Source organism: Xyrauchen texanus, chromosome 6 (assembly GCF_025860055.1).
Source record: "Xyrauchen texanus isolate HMW12.3.18 chromosome 6, RBS_HiC_50CHRs, whole genome shotgun sequence".
NCBI classification, from domain to species: Eukaryota; Metazoa; Chordata; class Actinopteri; order Cypriniformes; family Catostomidae; genus Xyrauchen; species Xyrauchen texanus.
Window position 1 is genome coordinate 10256303 of NC_068281.1, and position 11969 is coordinate 10268271.

Below are 11969 nucleotides of genomic sequence, written 5' to 3' on the forward strand. Positions count from 1 at the left end.
GCGTGTCTCTAACTCATTAACCTTCTCCGTCAGCCTGACTAAGTCCTTACATTTATCACATGTGAAACCCTCACTGCTGAAGGAAGAGGCTATTGTAAACATGTGACATTCAATGCAGGAATAAATAACATGAGTGGATGCCATGACTTACCGCATTTGTTTGGTGTTGTTGGTTGTTCCTGAGTGGTTAGGTTTTGAGATTGATGTGAATCTCTCATGCAATTGTTTGTTTTTGTTGGTTGCTCTTGATAAGTGGTGCTTTGAGATCAATGGAATAATCTGTGTAACACAGAGGAGAAAAACGGGTGCGTGCTGAAAAATGCATGCAGTATAATCGCGATAAAAATAGAAAGCGGATGCACGTGGAAAATGCACGCAGTTAAATTGCGATAAGAGAATGCGGGGGAAACCTGATGCCTGCTGAAAAATGGTAGATGTTATGGTTTAGAAACACAGACTCGAGCTAGGTGCCACAGCAACAGGTAAAATACACACAGATGAAACAGTAAAAAAGCAGAAAAACCCCTTTGTAACACATGGTAAAATGACAAAGGATAAAAAGACAAAAGTAAGAATAAGAATTAGCAATGCTAAGGCTACAAACACAAACACTCGTACAGCATGCTGTCAGCCTCATTACCAAAAGGAAATAAAAGTCTAAATATTAAATAATGTCATTTTATTTCTATGTGGACTTTTTTCTTTTTTACATTTATTTGCAGAAATATATATATTTTTTGTCCTCCATACATTTGATCCATAATGTAGGCAAACGCACAATGTAGGCACACACTAACACTTATCACTGAACATATAATGGAATCTGAGATTTGACAAAAGCTGCAATGGCGGCACAATGGCGGGGTTAATTTTATTGTTGCCATGACAATGATTTGATTTTAATGGAGTCAGGATGGAGCCACTGATAGTATCCATAGCAACCGCCCTTTATTTTCTCTGGAGATTGTTTTGATTGGCTGGGTCAGGTAGGGTTAAAAGCACATTAAAAAAAATCCATATACACACGTATCTCTGTCTAATCAACTCAACACACAGAGACGCAGTCATGGTGTATCAGAGAGAGTGATGAATCAGGTATATCTGTACTGCTTACCGTTTTTGTTTTTGTAAGATGCTGTCCATGTCAACAGCTCCCATGAGATACAAGTGTCCTCATTCAGAGAGGGGGAAATAGCGAGAGAATGAGAGCCCTCGTTGACCTCTTGAGTGGACGTTTATGCTGACAAATGAAATAAATAAATATATAGATAAAATAAAATAAATACCACTAGAGGGCACCATAAGCTAATGTGAGAATGTGGAGCTCTGTACTGCCTAAAACTAAAGGCCTTTTAATTGCTGATGTAGCTACATATAGCCAATTCAGTGAGGAAAAACTACCCAGCATGTGCCAAAATGTGATATGAGAAATGTTTGGGTGTTTGTCTGGCATATAAATTTATATTTATTGTATTTTTGAGGTACACTACATGAACAAAGGTAATACCATGTAGTATCTGGGAACTTATATAGGGGTTTATAAAGGATGTATATCATGGTATTAACATAAACTCTTATGTACATGTCCAAAACCATGGTAATACAATGATTTTTTGGTTTGTTTTTGAATTTATTTATTTGGTACTTTAAGTGCTTGTATGTTCTATTAGTGCTTTTATAGTCTTTTGATTGGAAAATGTCTTTACCTGGAGTTGCACTTAAGGTGTAAAAAGGTGTTGGAAATGGCTTCGGACTTACACTGACACCTAGTGGTGTGGATGCAGCATCATTTAAACACAATAGTTTTAGTTACTGATTCTAATTTAGAAATTCACTATTCCCAGTAACTACGATTAATTTGATCCATACGTGAATGTATCCGAGTAGCATTTGGTGGGTTATGTGACTCTAACATCGCAGCCCCCATGTACAATAAAATCTTCATCTCAAGTGAATAGTCAGGATTTTATGCATAGCCCATGTTTCAAAAGTACACTTTATTTCTTTAGAAGTAAAAACCTTTTAAATTACTGAGTGAACTTTAAGACCTTTATTGCTGGCAAACAATACATTTGCTGGATTCGTTTCAGTTAAAGGGATAGTTCACCCAAAAATTAAAATTCTCTCATGATTTACTCACCCTCCTGGCATCCTAGATGTGTATGACTTTCTTTCATCTACAGAACACAAATTAAGATTTTTAGAAGACATTTCAGCTCTGTAGGTCCATACAATGCAAGTGAATAAGTTAATAAATGTTAAAGCTCCAAAATCCACATAAATGCAGCATAAAAGTAATCCATATGACTCCAGTGGTTATATCCATATGTTCAGACACAATATGATAGGTGTGGGTGACACTCATTTTTTATATAAACTCTCCTACCTGCCCAGTAGGTGCATACCTGACCTACAGCTTAAGACTGTGAATCACCACAACCAGAGAATATGAAAGTGAAAGTTAAAGTGGAGATTGACTGCATCACAATTTCTGCCGACAGAAATACAGGACAGACGACTTGATTGCTAAAATGTTCTAAGCAGAAATTTACTGTGGCTCATGCTTCAGTAAAAAGGCCTAGTGATGCCCCTGAAACATGGTAATGTATGAAGGGTCATACAATGTAAGTGAATGGTGATCAAAGACAGCATAATTGTAACCCATAGGACTGTAGTAGTTTGATCCATGTCTTCTGAAGCGAACTAATCGGGTTTGAGTGAGAACAGACTAAAAGCAAGGAGACCATAGGATGTTTTTACATTTTATTGTATTTTTATGGATTTCTATGTAGAAGATACTTCAGTGTGCTGAATAAACTGCATTTATAAGAAAACAGCTCATCACTTAATGAATTGTCCACCGGTCTGCTAATCTTCAACATGTTTTACAATAAATAATCCTTTTGGAGTTTACTACAATAAAATTGCTTTTTTATAAGAGAAAGACAATTTTGCGACAGGTAGGTGTCAGTTTACGGCCCTCCCCATTCATTTGTAAGGTATCCGCAAACAGTGAATTATTGTCGTAACACGCTAGTTGACCGTTACACTCTCTCGCGTGGTAAAAATACGGAGGTTGCTATTACATTATAAAAGATCTCTGCCACAGAGCGCTAGATGGTGCTAGGAAGTCTAATCGAGCTTGATCGTCAAGGAGACTGCTGACGTCAATATTTATTGTGAAAAGGAGTGTCATTTTGGTCTGTTCTCACCCAAATCTGACTGGACTGCTCCAGAAGACATGGATTAATCCTCTGGAGTCATGTTGAATTTCAAAGAATACCACAGAATCATCATCGTGGTATTGTCCAACAAATGACTGAAACCAGGTCCAAAATAATAATAATAATTAAGTTTTAAAAATATGATAATATAACTTTTGTAGGTGTTGTAAGTGTAAATGAATGCAGTCTATACTGATGTTCACTCCTAGAACATTCTGAAAATCCTTTAATCAAATTTCATAGGGAGAGTTTATTTTAATTCCAATAAACTTTTATCATCTGGGTCTTTCTTTTCTTATGTACTGTAACTGTGGATGAAACTGGCATTTTTATTGTCCCATATGATGTCATTACTTTCTATGACAGGATGCCCATGGAGAATTTATTCTGAGTTAATTCATAAAGCAAGTGAGAAAGAGGACCTGAAAGAGACCCTTGAAGAAGAGCTGATGTGGGGCAGGGCGACAATCAGCTCAGTGAAGCTGCAGCCATGTGTGTTTGAGCTCTGCAAGTTTTACTCTCAGTGTGTGTGCAGAGGATTCAACCACAGAGCTGCATCGTTACAGAGGTACAGCATTGCAGAACTCTATACACACACACTTCCATGCTTACAAAGTCACAAAAAGGGCACAAGTACAGATTCATGTTACAGAAAATGTAGAAACTCAGCAAAAAAAGAAACGTCCCTTTTTCAGGAGACTGTATTTTAAAGATAATTTTGTAATAATCCAAATAACTTTACAGATCTTTATTGTAAAGGGTTTGAACAATGTTTTCCATGCTTGTTCAATGAACCATAAACAATTAATGAACATGCACCTGTGGAACGGTCCTTAAGACACTAACAGCTTACAGACGGTAGACAATTAAGGTCACAGTTATAAAAACTTAGGACACTATAGAGACCTTTCTACTGACATGGAGGCATGAGGACTCCAGAGCAATAAATTGCAATGTCCGTACTGTGAGCCGCCTAAGACAGCGCTACAGGGAGACAGGAAGGACAGCTGATCGTCCTCGCAGTGGCAGACCACGTGTAACAACACCTGCACAGGATTGGTGCATCCGAATATCACACCTGCGGGACAGGTACAGGATGGCAACAATAACTACCCGAGTTACACCAGGAATGCACAATCCCTCCATCAGTGCTCAGACTGTCCACAATAGGCTGAGAGAGATTGTGCATGGTAGTGGCGTAGTGGACTAAAGCACATAACTGTTAATCAGAAGGTTGTTGGTTCGATTCCCACAGCCACCACCATTGTGTCCTTGAGCAAGACACTTAATCCAAGTTGCTCCAGGGGATTGTCCCTGTAATAAGTGCACTGTAAATCGTTTTGGATAAAACGTCTGCCAAATGCATAAATGTAAATGTAAATGGATTGAGGGATTGTAGGCCTTGTTGTTAGCCAGACATCACCGGCAACAACGTCGCCTATGGGCACAAACCCACCTTCGCTGGACCAGACAAGACTGGCAAAAAGTGCTCTTCACTGACGAGTCACGGTTTTGTCTCACCAGGGGTGCTGGTCGGACTCGCGTTTGTCGGCAAAAGAATGAGCATTACACCGAAGCCTGTACTCTGGAGTGGGATCGATTTGGAGGTGGAGGGTCCGTCATGGTGAGATCTGAATGCTGTGCACCCTTCCTACAGGCTCATCCTGCCGTGACCCTCCAGCATGACAATGCCACCAGCCATACTGCTCGTTCTGTGCATGATTTCCTAAAGACAGGAATGTCAGTGTTCTTCCATGCCCAGGAAGAGCTGGGCATATCATACAAATATTTACACATGTTAATTTGGCTGAAAATAAAAGCAGTTGAAAATGAGTTTCCTTTTTTGCTGAGTTTATGTTAAATGTTTGCATATATGTCAGTAAGAGATACAGGGAACAGTACTGCAGTTTTAATCCCCATGTAACTGTGTGTGTTTGGCTATAGTTTGGAGTCAAATCTTTTTCCCCATAAGTTACTAAAAGTTTACTTTTAGGGGTAGGGTTAGTATATAATAATTATAAACAGCTGTATATAACAACAATAGAAGCTTATTGTATGTCTTCATTTACTGTAGACTGCAAAGTAAATGTGTGTGTGTTATACAGGTACTGTGTAGACAGTCATCGCTGGTATGAAAGACATACAGCAGAAGTTTGCAGTCGTGTGAGAAGGGTCACTTTCTCCAAAAGTGAGTTACACAAAACCACATCAAACACAATATCTAACACCAAATGAAACTCTTATCGCAAACAAAATATGCTGCACACTATCACAAATTACATTTATTGGAGAGGTGGTCTAGATAGTTCTCCCAAACATTTAAATTCTCTCATGATTTATTCATCCTCATTCTGCAGAACACTAATGAAGATTTTTAGAAAGATATTTCTGCTCTGTAGGTCCTTACAATGCAAGTGAATGGGTGCCATACTTTTGAAGCTACAAAATTAACATAAAGGGAGCATAAAGGTAATCCATAAGACTCCAGTGGTTAAATCCATTTTTTCAGACATGATATGATAGGTGTGGTTGAGAAACACATCAATATTTAAGTAATGTTTTGTAAAGAATGTTAATCACCAAAGACATTATGAGAAAGTGAAAGTAAAGGAAAATCATTTAAATATGAATATTTTTCTCACCCACACCAATCATATACAAGATATTGATTTAACCACCACAGTTGTCTGGAGTACTTTTATGTTTCCCTTTTGGATTTTGGTGCTTCAAAATGTTGGCATGCATTCACTTGCATTGTATGGACCTACAGAGCTAAGCTATTCTTCTAAAAAATTTTGTTTGTGTTCCGCAGATTAAATAAAGTCATACACATCTGGGATGGCATGAGGGTAAAGGATTTTCATTTTTGGGTGAACTAACCCTTTAACGCATGGTCTGACACTTTGAGTTGCCCGATCTTGTTCGACCCACTTACATCCATCATATCTTGCTATTTTTCCAATACTATCAATAAAAGATAAATAAAAAAGAAATAAAAATAAAATATATAAAAACTTCTCGATGATGATGGAACGAGACATTGTGTCGATGAAGTGGTACTAGGGGTCGATCTTGAGAGCCCCAGACACCTTCAGATCTTTGAAAAAAGACCAATGAGAATTGGTGAGTAGAATTTGCATGCTATTCCCCCCGACATACAGGTATAAAAGGGAGCTGGAATGCGGATTAATTCAGGTTTTGCACTGAGGAGCCGAGACAAGGTGTAGTTCAGCCTGTGGCAAGAGGGACACAACGTCTTGTTCCCTCCATCAGGGAACGGAGGTTACGACAGTAACCGAGACGTTCCCCTTCTGTCACTCACAGAAGGGGAACGTTGTGTCGATGTAGTGACACTAAGGTCCCTATACGAAACACCACATGGCTGAACAGTGTTACGTGAACTGCAGATGCAGGTGTTGGCAAGCAACTGTGAGCGTAGGAACAGATGCACTCGGACTGCACATAGCCTCCCCAAGGATATCCAGGTTTCACAGATCTTGAACACACATTGGAGAGAAGAGCACATGGCTTCACCTTGTGGAGGGGTGGGTGTTGCCGAGCACTTACCTTGCTCTCGGGCCGTCCTCAAGGCTCGTCACCACCGGCCGGCCGGTGTTGTGGTTCATGTGATGCAGCGGGGCACGTGAAGATGGGGGGACGTGTTCGTGAGGCCCTGGCTGTGAGCGCTCCATGTCCAGTTGCCACGGGGGCAGCGACCATGAGCACCGGCGGTGTGAACCGAGGAGAGAGGAAACTGAACTTTTTTTGACAATGTGGGTACCGCAGCCCATACGGGGTGCGGCGAATAGAAAAGGAAATGGGTACAAAAGATTTTCCTCCCAGCCCTCCACCGGGAATGGAGTGGTCTGACTACCAGCTCCGGCATTCCTACTGATGTCTCGATCCTCGGGTCTCCCGTCTCAGGGGGCTTTGGAGGCCTCCTGGGGGGCTTAGCAGCCAGCCGAGAAGCGGAGGGTGTCCCTCTCTTGAAGGGGGCTCTACGCAAGGGCCGAGGGCTTGACTCGGGCTGGGGCAGAGCCGCTTGGGTTTGTGTCGGTACAGGGGAATGCCCTCGGCGAACAGACTTGGTGTGCAGTCTTGAGCAGGCAAGATGTGCTGGATGGCCTCCATCTGTTGCTTCACTGCCGAGAACTGCTGGGTGAAGTCCTTTACAGTGTCACCGGAGAGGCCAACCTGGGAGATCTGTGACTTATCTGTGTCCCTCATCTCGACCAGGTTCAGCCACAGGTGGCGCTCCTGGACCACAAGCATGGACATGTCTGCCCGAGTGACCTTAGTCACATGGAGAGTGAGGTCGGTCGCCGAACACAGGTCTTGAAGCACACCGGGATCAGAATTACCCTTGTACAGCTCTTTCAAAGCCTTAGCCTGATAGACCTGTAAGGGCCATGGCATGCAGGGCGGAGGCTTTGGTCGCCAGAGACAATGTCGTCCTACAGGCTTGGGAAGGGAGTGCTGGGCAACTCCGCCAGGTGGCGCACTCAGCAGGCACAGGTGTGCAACGATCACCTTATCCACCTGGGGTATCTCGCCATAACCCTCGGCTGCCCCACCATCGTGGGTAGTGAGAGCGGAAGAGATGAAGGATCGAGTTCGGGCAGCGTAAGGTGCCTTCCACGATCGTGTCAGCTCGCCGTGCTCCTCCGGGAAGAAGGGGACTGGAGGAGGCCGGCGTGCCGATCCCAGAAACCAGTCATGCCGGCCCGGGCAAGCATGATGGTCAGCTCTGCGTCGGCCTCAGACTGTGTATTCCATTAACCCTCAGAGCCCGACGGCATCGTCCACGACATCACACGGCACCTCCGATAAATATTTATATAATTTGATGAAAGTTTTATCGATTTTCTTACCGTTTTTTCCAGCAGAAAGCTAACGAGCTAGCCATCACGGGGGTGTCTTTGGTGTCTTTGTAGCCTTTACAGAAGGTTTTCTATCCAGCCCGGAACTTGTGCCTCTTTTCGGAGTTTTTCAGCAATAAATCCAAACACTTACATCCAAGATTTATCCACTTGATGTCCATAATTTATCAATTCTCCATCATTTTTGCCGCTAGCTCGATGATAGCTGCCATTTTGGATATCACATGATGCTTTGCGTGAGGTTGTTGACCAATGACAGGCTGATCCGTCTTCCACGTTGGTGTGCGTCATTACGCATGAACCAAGCTCTGATATTGTGGAGAGAGAAACGCACGGCAAAGTAGTTTTGAGGAGAGAGAGAGACGCACGGCAAAGTAGTTTTGAGGAGAGAGAGAGAGAGAGAGACGTGCCAGCAACAAAGTGACCATGTACCTGTGCCAACATCAGACCAAACTGAAACCAGCAAGAAGGCCTCCTATGGTAGAAGGCAATGTGTGAACTGCAAGCAGACAAGGCAGGTCAAACAGGCCACCCCTGGAAATGCAAAGCCTGTGATGTGGCCCTCTGTGTGATTGCTGATAGGAACTGTTTTGAGGCTTGGCACCAGTGAATGAGGCAAAAAACGCCTGGACTTTTTTGGAAAAATGTAAATAGTTTTGGTTCTGTAGAAGTTACAATGTTTATTCCTGTGCTCCAGGACTCCAAAGACATGAACAAACTGTTTTCCAGAGGAAATTTGCTTAGCTTTTATTTATTTGTGTGTGATTTCAATAAATATTTGAGTGATTCAATTTCCGTTTTATTTTTTCATTTGTCTTTATGGTCCCATAACTTATTTTACATTCAGGTGACATCAATGCAACACAAATATGCTGAAAGTCCAATTTGTCTTGAAAAAAAAGAGGTGTGTCAATTGTCTGTGCACAACAGGGTTGATGTTTTACAAGCTTTTTTAGTAAATAAAACCAGACGGAAAATGAATTGTAAAAATGCCCTTAGGTCTTAAAGGGTTAATGAGCTGTCGTCATCATCATTATCCCATCATTAATATCTTCATTAGTGTTTCTCAGTAAATTGTTCTGGGTTATTTAAAGCTATGACAGTCTGTGGCTAAATGTGTTTATGAGCAAAGAGACATTGACTGTTTTCATTGATGAGTGAATGACTAAGATCCATTTTATCATTCTCTCGCGAACACACACAAAGGCCACGACCAACCTCATTAAAGGACTTGGTGTGTGTGTGTGTGGGATACCTGCTTCCACAGGTGGATGTGGATCTGAACTCATTAAAGTTTGTATGTATGTGTGATCTCATTAAACCACACTCTTCCTACTGGACTAATGATGTCTAAGGATCAGAAATGATGGTGAAATGTGAATGTGTGTATATCAGCTGGACAAAGACAGAATAAGATGAAAAAAGCAGGCTGCAGAGATTCATGTGAAGAATGAAAAAAGGCAGCAGCTCCTTTTGCTTCCTTTTGTACAAGTTCAGTGTTTAATCTAAACATTTACAATCTCATGTGCATTTACAGATCCTTGTTTACACAGCACATAGTCAGTTTTACAAAATTGCCTTTATTTTTTTACTAACTCTCTCTCTCTCTCTCTCATCACTCTGTCTATCATACACACATTTAGATCTGAAGCAGAAGTGTCTGGCAAGAATGTGTGTGAAGATTTGAGAAGAGAGCTGAACTCCATCTGCGAGTGACAGACATCTGAACCATCTGAACTTGTGTGTGTGTGTGTTCGTGCACATGTGAGAGAGAGAGAGAGAGAGAGAGAGAGAGAGACTGGGTTGGGTTAAACATGAATGGCTTTAAAGTTGCACTCAGTAATTAATGCAATGATTCGCTGACCAATATATCAATTGCAGAATTGCATTATTTGCACTAGTGCCATCTAACAATAAAAACATTTTCAAACAGCTTTCCAAATACTCCCCCTGTTTATCACAGGCCCTTTCAACATTTAATCAAGTGCAGGATACAAATTAATTTGAATGAAGCCTAATTTATCCATATCTCACTTTGAATTGAATTGAATATGCTTAATTGTCCCACTGAGAGAAATTTTTAATTCCATGCACTGCAGCCAAAACAAACACAAAATGCCCACTTTTAGAGAAGCACTAAAATATTATAACAGTATTAAAATAGACAAAATAAAACAACACAGTGTATATTGTGTATATATATATATATATATATATATATATATATATATATATATATATATATATATATACCACCTGCCTAATATTGTGTAGGTCCCCCTCGTACCGCCAAAACAGTGCCAACCCGCGTCTCAGAATAGAATAGATGCAATTCTTCTCACCACAATTGTACAGAGCGGATATCTGAGTTATTGTAGACATTGTCAGTTCAAACCAGTCTAGCCAGTCTCTGTTGACCTCTCTCATCAACAAGGCATTATATATATATATTTTACATGTGTATTTTGTCTTACTCTACTGTAAGTTTTTATAGTCAAAACAAGTGAAAAAGTCTACCAGTGCTGAAGAAGTAATCCAACATATTTAGAATACATTACTGACCTTGAGAAATCTAAAGGAATATGTTACAAATTACATTTTACAGCATGTATTCTGTAATCTGTAGTGGAATACATTTAAACAAAAAAAAAAAGTAACCCTTCCAACCCTGCCTGCATGTACATTACAAATACACCTTCTTATGTAATCTTATTTAAAAGTCTAACTGATGTAGACACAAAAGAATTTCTAAAATGGTTGGACCTACTAAATGGAACTCTATATCGTCTCCTAAAGGGCAACAGACTAAATTCTTCATTCAGAATATGAGACTGACCATATGTGATTTTATGGGCTCCCAGTGCTGTCTGCTCATATAGTAGATGGGTATTTTGTCTTTCTAACCTATTGTTTTAATGGCGATCTTTGTATTTGTTTTTAACTGTATTCATGGCAGTATTGTCTGGGCAAGTACTTACTCTTCCAATTTGCAACCATTGCTCAGTACACAAAATAAATTCTTAAGATTAGTTACTTTTTCAAAAAATTTTACTCCATCTGCTCCTTTGTTTAAAAAACATATACAACCATATACCCATATACCATCAAATGACCATATACAACATTAATATACTTCAGTTATGAGCTTTTATATAAATAATGTTACAGCCCAAATAAATTGCCCATTTCCTTAAATTAAAGAAAAAAATATATTATTATTATTATTTAAATGCCCAAATCCATTCATATAATATAAATTCTGATGCCCTTCATTCTCCTCTTTATCATACAACTATTTGTTCATTCTCCATCAAATGCAGAGGTTCATTACTTTGGAATACATACTTTCAACATTTTTAAAACATCAACTTCCATAAATAACTTCAAACACAGATTGAGGATCGCCCTGATGAACCCAGAAACAAAATATTTTAGTCACATTCACACTTTGAAAAAGATGTTTTCTTTTAAATCTAAAGTCTATGCTTCTACTATTTAATTTTTTATCTAATATGTAGTAAATATATGACCTACTCTTTGATTTCTGTAGTTTTTTTTCCTTTCTTAATATTTTTGTCTATTCTCTTACTTTACAGTATTTTCAAACTGAGATATAACATTTGTCATTTAAAAGGTGACGTATTCAGATAAGCCCATAAGTGTTTCTAACCTCTCCTGCACATCTCTTTTCTGTTGTGTATTCTTGCTTTGTAACATTTATCCTCAAAGTGCTCAATAAATAAACAAACAAAAAAATGATATATATCAACTATTACATTTTCACTAGTTAAAATGCTTATTCTTGATATCAGGAATAAAATTACTACTAGTGAAAGTGCTCAGTTTTTATATCAGTAATTGCATT